The sequence below is a fragment of the Tamandua tetradactyla genome, chromosome 18 (genome assembly GCF_023851605.1).
Source record: "Tamandua tetradactyla isolate mTamTet1 chromosome 18, mTamTet1.pri, whole genome shotgun sequence".
NCBI lineage: Eukaryota > Metazoa > Chordata > Mammalia > Pilosa > Myrmecophagidae > Tamandua > Tamandua tetradactyla.
In genome coordinates, this window is record NC_135344.1 from 5,223,473 (window position 1) to 5,234,320 (window position 10,848).

A 10,848-nucleotide genomic window follows, 5' to 3' on the forward strand; every position below is an offset into this window, starting at 1 on the left:
ACTGAACATATTTACACATTTTTCATAAGTAAATTATTTCCTCTGAAAACCCTTAAAAATCTCTACATCTGTTTTATGGTCCTCAAAGCCTGTAAATAAACTTTAAAAGAGACTATCCATAGTTAGAATTAAGGCTGTATGTTAAAGACTGTTTGTCATGTACCATTTGTGTTGTCATCATCTCGAAACTAAACTACACGGTACTTTATAAGAGCTATACATTTTCATTTTAAATATATATATACACAAATGAATAAATCCCATATTCAATGCTTTTGGGAACTCTGCTTCTACTTTTATTCTGCTGAGAGTGGGTGCTCACAGCCAACATGGGGGACGAGCGGACCAGACTGCAGGAGACGCACTGGATTCACTTCTTCACATCACGTGCTCCGGGGAATGCACTCGCGGCTCTGAACTCGGCCCTGGGCAGACTGTGGCGGTCTGTGGCCCACCTGCCAAGACCTGCCCTTTTTTCTGTCTCTGTTTGGGTACAGTGGGGAGGCAGGTGCTGCTTTCTTCCCAGGGCAGAGTATTTAGTTGTCATCAGGGTCTCAGAATAAATCTCTGCACTCACTCCCCACCCCCCTCCAAAGGACAAGAGCCACTGCAAAAGGAAGGCTTGCTCTTACCATCAATTTTGGGTAAGAGGACTCTTCCTAATTTTCATATATAAGATACACTAAAGGCACACTGATCGTTTTTCCTCATTCAACTTGGTGCTTGTTAAAGTTCTTTATCATCAGTTCAATGAAACACGGATAAGTTGTTAAAACTAGAAGCCTCATTACAGCTTGAACATTAGGAAACTGTTACCGTATTTTAAAAATTACATTATGAAGTCAATACCTCATTGAGAGGAAAGTTTTACAGATAACCTCAAACAACAGTCTGCCAGGACTGCAAGAATTTACCCTAACCTAATGGAATGTGCAGGAAGAAACGTGGCATCCATCAAATAAGGGGTGGGCCAGCTTTGGAAGCCCCAAAGGAGCAGACTGCAAGGGCAGATGACAGCAGGGAGGTGAGTGTTGTCCAGAGCTGAGGAACCTGAAATAACCTGTTTGGAGGATCCCCAGACCTTTGATGGAGCTATTCTTTCTGAGGCTACAGACTCGGGATTCACCCCAGGTGGGCTCCTTAGAATCTAGAACCTGCATGTCTTGCAACATTGTAACACATGCACATTGGCTTCAGTAACTGAACCCAAAGTCCAACAAGCAGGCACACACTAGGACATGTTAAGGGGTGGAAGGGACAAGCTAGGACATGAATAGAATATTCTGAAAAGGAGGGAAGGAAATGTTGACAGGTAGCAGAGAAAACTGGAAATAGGAAAAATAGAGCCAAAGGTTTGGAAGCTCCGGGGGAGAAAGACTGATGAAGGAGTGTCCGTTGGCCTTACAGAGAATTTTGGGGGTTAGGGAAGGGCAAATGTAATTAAGGATTTTTACAAGTGAAATGCTCTGGGTTTTGTAGCATAAATCCTCTTCCATGCCTTCCCTATAAAATCTGTGTTAATACATGCATTGCTAGATAATGTAGTTGGACATTATTAGTGACTTTTATTTGGGGGAAACCCTAAAGAAGATAACGGACAGCTAAAATTTGAGTAAGCACATGCAGCACTCAATTAAACTAATTTTCTGTACTTTTTGGGTTTTTTTTGGGGGGGGGTGCATGAAAAAAACCAGGTCTCCCGCATGAAAGGCGAGCATTCTACCGCTGAGCCACCCGTGCACCCCCTTTTACTATTTTTAAGCTTACCAATAAATTTCTGATTATGATTTAAGTCCCTGAAAGTGTATACCTTCCACTAAAGAAGACATTGGTCCTCAGGACACTTAATCACTGTTGCAGTAGAGCTGACATTTTAGGAAATCGAGTGGCTTCCTGTGGGAAAATGCGCAAAAGTCAAAATGTTTCCATAACGCAGATAAGGGTGCAGACCTGGGAACACCTGGTTCTGCCAGGGCCCAACACTCTCCTGGCCAGCACATGACTGTTTGCAGAAGGAAACAGTTGAACCTTGTACTGGCATGCCTGAGATTAATGTGTGATGTGGCAGTTAGGCGAAAAACAAGTTACTAACAACCTTGAAAGATACTTTCTGTTTAGAAGCGTCTCAATAAATACCATGAGGAACTTAGGGTGGAGGCTCTTGTCCTTTGGGACATGAGTCCCCAGCTTTCATCTTAAAAGACTCTTCTGTGTGAGTGTCTTTATTTTTCAAATTCATGGTACCTTCCTCAGTGCCTCATGCTGAACTGGTCTCGGCAGCTTCCCGTATGGTTTAATCATATTGGAAGGCTGATAAGTCACATGGGCTCTGTGCAAATAAAATGCAGGAGGGTTTTGCAGATTTGGCTCACAAGCTTGGCTAACTCATGCCCACCACTGAGAAGTAGGTGTGTTCTTTGTGTGTTAGTGAGGTCACAGCCTCGATATGGGTACATCCAAGAGGAGAATGAATAGCACCCTGTGAGGCCATTTGGAAGCAGCCTAAAAGCTTTTCCCTGGTAGCTTGCCCTGTCTTTCCATTAGCTGCAAACTCCAGCTCCTGCGCTGTCTAGATTTGGTGTGTTTCTCATTCTCTGCATTTAGAGTGAGTCCCAAGGAAGCTATTTTAGTCTTTCCCAAGAATAGTTCTTTTCCTGCAACACACTAAGTCCCTGGTGATTTTCAGTGTAACCCAGGGTCGGTTGACATGGCAAAGCACAGTTTGACCCCACTGACCTTTGTGCCGGGAAAACTAAGACCATTTGGAAATGACACCCTTAAGCAATATTAAAAATTATGATATTTGTATATGAGCAGCAGCAGTGCAGCTCCATTCACCCACCATTATGGGTTGAATTATGTCTCAAACAGATACACTGACGTCCTAAGCCCAGGACCTCAGACTGAGCTTTATTTGGAAGCAGGGTCACTGCAGACAGAATTAGTTCAGATGAGGTCACACTGGGGTCGGTGGGCCTTAGTCCGACAGGACTGACTCATGACTCTCCTTCCACTCGTTTAGGGTGTGTCTGCAGAGGCTGTGCAATCCTTCCGGGAGTGTCTTCTTCTAAGAGGAGGAGGCGCGTGGAAGAGAAGCCGTGTGAGGTCGGAGGCCCCTGGCAGAGGCCACCATGAGCCCAAATGGCCAGTGACTTCCAGAAGTGGAAAAGCAAGGAAGGAGCCTCCCCGGGGCCTCCCCAGGGCCTCCCCAGGGCCTCCCCAGGGCCTCCCCAGGGCCTCCCCGCCCGCCCTTTGGTTTCAGACTTCTGGACGCCAGAAGCTGAGAGAAGAATGTTCTGTTGTTGAAGCCCCAGTGTGTGCTGCGTTGTTGCAGCACAAGCCCCAGGAGAGAGCAACTACAGACCAGAAAGACTCTGTTGGCATCTGACTCCCACTGCCTCTCAGTTTTGAAGACCACAATGCTTAAATGACATTAACACTTATTATTCATTAAGCCGGGAGATACATAGCTGAAGAGGTTTGCAGTTGTGGGTCTAACTCTGCAAATCATGGGCAACACGGCGCTAACACGTCAGTTACTATGGCTGAGCCCAGTTTCCTCGTCCATTAAATGGTGATATTTGTATTTGTCCCACGGGGTTGTGGGGACACTGAATAGAGCACTGATGTCCCTTCCCCCTTCCAGAGACCACGGTGATTTAGTCAGCCTTCCTAAGTGAAGTTTTCCTTCTTCTCTCTCCCCCTCCCACCTCCAACAGCCAAGTCGCTCTCCCAGAGCCTCCCTTTGAAGCGGTTCTTAGCAAAAACATTTCCGCCTTTCCCCTTTTTCTCCCAAGAATTTCATAGCGGAAACCTGCATCTCCTGCTAGCTGCCCTTGGAAACAGGCCCTGGTGTGAGGAGCAGGGTTCAGGGGCTTTACTGAGGGTGGGGGGCTCTTGGGATCGCTGCTTCTGGAAGAGAGGGGAAGAGAGCAGGATTGGGGGCTGAGCAGGATGCTCCAAGAGGGATCCTTGGGCAAGGATGGTGAGGACAGGGCTGGCAGCTGAGGACTGGGGGACGGGGAGAGAAATGGGTCCACAGTCCTGAAGAGGGTGCTGGAGTCGGGGTGCGGGGTGCCTGTCCCCACTGTTCTTAACTCATGGCGGGGGGGCGGGCCTCGAGGTCTCTGTGGAATGGGGGCTGTTGGCAAAGGATTCACTGAGCAGCTCTCACTGCATTGGGGTGTGCCATTCACTGCAGGGCCCCCGGTTAGGAGAGGGAGGAAGACCACCTGGGCTTGAAACAGCCATGTGACGTGAAGACGCCACGGCCTGAGGCGCAGGGCTCCTCCGTGGGATTTGGTGTCACTAGAGTCAGGATATGTGAGCGTGAGTGACACAGGTAGGATTGCTCAGATTGGTTAACGACGACTTGCAAAAATCTCTTCATGTCACACTATGCAGTTTCAACCGTGTCCCGAAATGAAAGCACGTTTCCCGTTTAGAAAGTTCACCCTCCCGGGTTGGAGGGAGGAGGCATGCAAGGTGAACTGGAGAGAGGAGAGGGTGTGCCCAGGCCATCGCTTCAGAGCTGACCGCCACAGTCAGGGCAGGGGTGGTGAAATCTGCACTCAGCCCTGACAGCGGGAAAAGTTAAAAGGAAAACATGACTGAGACCATTTTTTTTTTAAGGGCTACAGAATAAGAGAAAGAAAATAAACATTTTGAGAGTGAATTGCAGGTTCCGGTCTGGATATTTGGGTGTTGAGTTTGAGGCTGTCCCTCCAGATGGGTGGGCATGGAGAGAAGCAAGTTGGGGATGTGGGAATGAGGGAAAGGTAAGTTTGTTTTGGACACATTAAGTTCAGTTTCTGTCAGACAAGACAAAAAGAGGTTAAAATAATGGTTTAACTACCATTCGCCTTTTCACCTTTCAAACAGTTTTCTCTGAGTGGGGATCAATGTGACTCAGCAAAATGATATATTGTGGAGGAATCAACTGTGTTATTATACTGAAAGAGCAGATAAAGCTAAGCAAAGTTAATCCATTTACCACCTAAATTATAAATTATATAAGAGCCAGATTTCGTGGCATTCTTTATAGCTAAGCTAGATATCTCAAGAAAAAGCCCCTGGATATATTTTTTTAATCAAATCTACTAGACTGGCATTTAAATTGTCCTATAATCACTGAACCATTATGCAAATATCATCTGTGACTCAGCAATGCGAAGAGCCAGATTTATGGATTAATCGTTACAGAGTTTAGAATTTTTACTAATAATTGAATGAAGATGAATCATTACTAAAATTGCATTAACATATTTAAGAAAATACTGAAACATAGAATGCTTACAAAGAGGAAAAGGGGCTTTAAAATAAAAGAGAGAGAGATGCTTCTTCTAGCCAGATGCACAGGCAACTCTAACAAAAAACAAAAAGCATATGTCCATGTCTTAATAGACTACAGACATCACCAACTAGTACATTTTGGCACAAATGAAAAGACCATGACTTTTCTGGTTAGAAATACCGTTTACGTGATTTATATTGCTGAACGTTACAGAACACCACTAAGACTCAAAGCGCTCTAAATTACAAACCCATCATTCCTCCTTACTGCAGCTCATGTTCACTTTGATTAACTTTAGTTGGAGACATCCTAAGTCACTTCATCTGTAAAGGCAATTACTTCTCAGATTAATTATTTTTTCAGTGAAGAGCTAAATCTAATAAACTAGGACATTTTATGAAATAAGGCTCTGCTTGAGGAGGAGTAATTAAGACCTACTTAGCTATGAATTGCAACTTTTCTTTTGCCAATTCATGGTGGGTATGACCTGGTATTTTTTCTGCTCAGACTCATTTGGTGATTTGAGAAACTGGCTATTGAGATCGAATATTAGCATATACAAAGCTTTTAACATTTGGGCTCAGTGAGGAACAAGGATTTCCAATATCCCAACAAGCCCGAGAAAGCCATTAGCAGTAATCAACACTGTGCATTTCATTCCTGCAGTAAAAGCTTCAGTGCCAGGACCTATGAAGGCCGTGGTATAAATGGCATGTCTCATTCCCAGCTCCCTTAAATAAATGTTTTGTGGCTCCTCCATATTTTGCCAGTGAAGGTCTTGTGCAATATATCTCCATCATTAGGCCAATCAGACTTACACCTTTCAATCAGCCATATCAACAAGGAGGTAGCAGCAGCTGAGGTAGCATTTCAGTATTGTGGTGGTGAAGGGTGGGTTGTAACAGACGCCGATTTCTCGTCTGCACTCCAGAAGGCCCTACCCTCTCTGCTCTGGTGTCATATCACATCATAAACCTATCGGGTAGGCACTATCTGGTTTTGTGTTTATATGGCTGCCCCAAATTTCTCAGCTTGGCTGTGGTTTAATCTCTAATAGTAACACGTAATTTCTGTTCGGAGGGTTAGAGTTGCTGAACCCCAGGAGGGTGATCTTGTGATGTCTTCCATTTCTGTTGTGTTACGGGAGCACCCATCGGGGCTCTTCGTCCTCCTCCCCTCCCATCCCTCCTCCTCCTCCTCCTCTGAGGACTGTATGCTTTGGGGTCCCATCCTGGAGTCGCTAAAATCCTCCCTGCTTGAGGACAATGTAGCTGATCGCCTCGAACTCAGGCATGTCTGCATGCCAGCGACTCTAACTGACCCTCTGCTGAGCACAGGCCATCAGTCAGAGTCCTTCGTTTCCACCTGGGTAAGACACGTATCTCTTTCTAGTTTTAATTCCTCCACTAAACGGCGTATGATGTGGCTTTTGCCATTTGTTCTGCCTCAGTAGCTGATTGCAGGGCTTATAACAGGGACCATGCAATTGCTGCCACTATTTGACATTACCTTTTCTTTTTACTCAAGTTTAGTTGCTTTGCTATCTGTCGCAAAACAGTTAGACACCCTGCTGCAGTTTTTAGGGAATCTTCATATGCTCACAGGGGTCCCCATTTGTCCAGCAGGGCAGTCACCCTTCCTTACATGGACAATATAGACCAATTTGGAATTTCTCCTACAGAGTCTCCCTTCCCAGAATTCAGGCCCCCTTCAGCCGGTGGCTCCATGGTCTCTTGGCTGGCTCACCAATTATTACACCCCAGCTCAATCCTATGCCCAAAGAATATGCCTGACACCGAGTTAGGCACGAGTTAACAGGACTTACAGACAGGAGAATATCTTTCACGGTGGTGGCCAGCAACGGAAAATGAAGGTTAGTGTTCTGCAAAGTGGGTGGGGGAATTCAAGGGCTTAGAAGAGTTTAGGACAAAGGCACTCCATAGGGTGTGAGAACAGAATTTCAGCAGAATTTCCCATGACGCAGGAGTTTGGAAGTTTGTAATCAGGGGAGGGGAGTTAGTTTCAATGTCTGGTTTATGATGCCATTTGTACATCCCCCCCCATCCCAAAGAGCTCTGACGACCTTAAATGCCTGTCCTGGTCATTTAGGCAGCTACGTGAAGTGACCTGCTCTCACTACAGAGGGGAATCCCAGGCCCTGGATCCCACGCTCATCTGATTTCAGTAAGTGTGAATATCTCTGTAGCAGGGATATTCAGGGAAGAAAAGATACCTGCTAGAGCTGAAAAACATGAACTAGTGAAAAGGACAAAGAATAGAACCACAACATTTCTCTAATCTGACTTTCTACCATTTACCATACATAACCTGAATTTTTCTATTTTTAATATGTTTGAGTATGTTGTATTCTATAACTTCTGAAGTCTCATCTCATTTTAAGCCTGGAAAAATTAACCACAACTATGAATATCCACTTTCACATGGTTAAAAGTTCAATAAGCCTCTTGATATGGAAAGCCTGTGTGCCTTCTGCAGGTGGTTTGGAGAACAGATTGTATTTCACAGACTGATTGCTCAGGAGGAAGGCAATTCTTCCCAACACAAACCCCCCCCCCCAAAAAGCAGGTACATCAAGATGGGAGCGAGGAGATGAGTCCAGTGAGGTGGGTAGGGCCAGATAGCAAAGCACTGTGTATGTCAGAGTGCAGACTCTGTCATCAGAGCCAGGTCTGGACAGTGAGGAAGGGATGGGATGTGGCCATGATGTCTTCAGAAAGTTCTTCCTGACAGCAGTGTGAACGAAAGATTGGGTGATTTGAGAATGAAAGCGGGAACACCAATTGCAATATTACATCATGTCCGTAATTTAAATCACCTTCTTTCATCCATCAGCTAATTGGGAACTATTCATCTCTCATACTAGATGCGTACGTAGAGGTTATTATTTTTTTGAGATAGATCACCACTCAAAATATTATTTTCAGAAACTCTGAGCATACCGCCATTATCAATCATCAGAGTAATATCTGTTCGTCATTTACCATCCATAGTATGCTATGGTTGTAGGTCCAGATGCTCAAGGGAAGAAACACATCAATAATGAATTCAAAAGATGAATAGACTAAGTTACAAATTAACTTGGAGCTTATCAAACATATATACAATGTAATAAATTCCAAAATATATCATTCCTGCTACAAGTTGTTTCTAATGACTCATAGGAGTCAGATTTTACAGTCTCTTTTGCCTATTGCTTTGGAGCCCACTGTGACTTCACCAAATAAGCATATGACAGTGTCCCTTGATACAATTCAAACCATCTGTCCCCAAATGCACTGAAATACTAGGTTCCTTCAGAGACCACAAAGAACATCAAATTTATTCCTTTATTAAATAAGAAAATAGTGCATAATCTTAGAAGTATATTAAGTTGGACACTGATATCATTTAAGGGAGATGGCAGCGCATGTATTCATCTGGCACTTTATTGTGCCCATAATAATCGATGTATTAATCTTTAAATAAGATTTAGAATGGCTACAGAAGACTAATAAGAAACAAATCAATGAGCATTTAATTTATAATGAATCAATGAACATTTAAATTATAATTCTAAAGATTGTCAGTATTTATATTTAACAAATTATTAAATGTAAATGTTTATACAAAAAAAAAGAATTATTTTAACAGTGCCCAACCTCAAGATATTTGTGTTTCCATGGAGGAAACCACAGTAATTATTATCTCCAAAGAGTAACTCTTGATTGAGCAAAAGATGCTCAAGTCACATTACAGATAAAATGATAATGGTAAATGTCTATTATTAAAGGGCCTAAAATAACCCAGATTATAAAGATCAAAGAGCACAGTGTCGTTGGAGGAAAAAAATGCCTTATCTACACTTGCATAAAAAGGCAACCTTTGAGATGAGTCAGTGTTGCTAAGAGAAAATTAATTTTCAACTTTTCCTCAAACAAAACCTAGTCCTTAACTTATTAGATCTCACGGACCAGGGCAGGTGACTCACGAAGGCCTGAGGATGTGGGACCCCCAGAGAGGCCAGAACCGGAGTTTATGAGAGACCTGAATCACACCCAGACAGGGCAGGCTATGGCATGACCCCTTAGGGAAAGCCAGTCCTGAGCCAACCTGCAGAAGACGCAGCAGCGGTCGGCACGATCAGCACAATCTTGCAAGAACAAATCTTATCTAGTCTCAGCCCTCTGAGGTTTCCCTGACCTGGAAAATTGGCCCAGGCCACTGAACCATGTGGGCCCTGAGTGAGCTCACAAAATGATAACTAACACAGGTAACATCAGGAAAATATGGAGTGAGTGCCTCCGAAAAGCTTTCTCCTCCATAAGAGTGACAAGAAAATTGATGAAAATTGTCAAAATCAACTTTTTCAGAACTCAAGAAATTAACCCAAGGCTTGCAGCAAACGGGGTAGCATTTACTGAAGAAAATGGCTGACTCAATAAAATAGCAATTTTTAACCTGCCTTATTCCCACCACTCCCCTGTCCCCACTCCATGGTAGCTTTTAAGGCTGAGAGCCCATGAGGACAGAGAAAATCCACACTCTACGAGCAGCAGAGGAGACGGGATGGGACAGCCACTCCTTCAAAGCCACAATCCCAGAGAAGAGTCATCACTGGGATTGTCTGATGGCTTCCTGAAAGAGCCTACTTTCAAAGATCTTTTGTATGACCTGGCACGGAACTTGTCCAGTGCATTTGTTATAAATAATTAGAGGTGATTGATTATCTTCCCAGCTGCCTGAAGCAGTGGATAGCAGTTGAGGCAAACAATAGACTGACCAAAAAGCTTGAAAGCAAAAGCTAGGTAATAAAATGTCCATAGGAGCATGGAAAAGCTCTGACATATTCCTTGGACTCTAAAAAGCCATTCGCCTACTTAAGACTGTGACAGGACAGGACATGGGCTGTGGGCGTGCACTAGATAAAACAGAGAAGGCCCTGCCCGCTCACCTTGGGCTGACCTTGAGTCTCTGCACAAGTAGTAAGTGAAGTCTGAGGCAGAATTGTCAACTGCCTGGCTGAAAGCATGACACTGCCCCCCACCACCACCACTCACGGATCCCAGGGCAAAGATTGGGAGACTTATAGGTTCCAGCAGTTGAGGAAATCTCTTTCAAATCATTAGGTGACCACTATGCTGACCAAGCAGGAATTACAGAATTTACTTTAAAAAACTCACTAAACAGATGCCAAAACAGCAAACCCTGGGGGTGGAGGAGAATCCTGTTTACAAACTTGCCACATTAAATTATTTAAAAAGAACACTTTTTAAAAAGTCACAGAACATGCAAAGAAACAAGAAGTAGTTTGCATACATAGGAAAAAAAGCAACCAATAGAAACTGGCTCTGAGATAGGACCAACATTGGACTTACCAGGCAAAGAATTCAAGTCATTTATTTTAAATAAGTTCAATGAACTAAAGGATAATATGAAGAAGATGTCTTACCAAATAGAGTATCAATAAAGAGATAGGAATTTTAAAAGGGAGCAAAATAGAAATTCTAGAGTTGAGAAGTACAACTGAAATGAAAAGTTCATGACAGGTGTTTAAA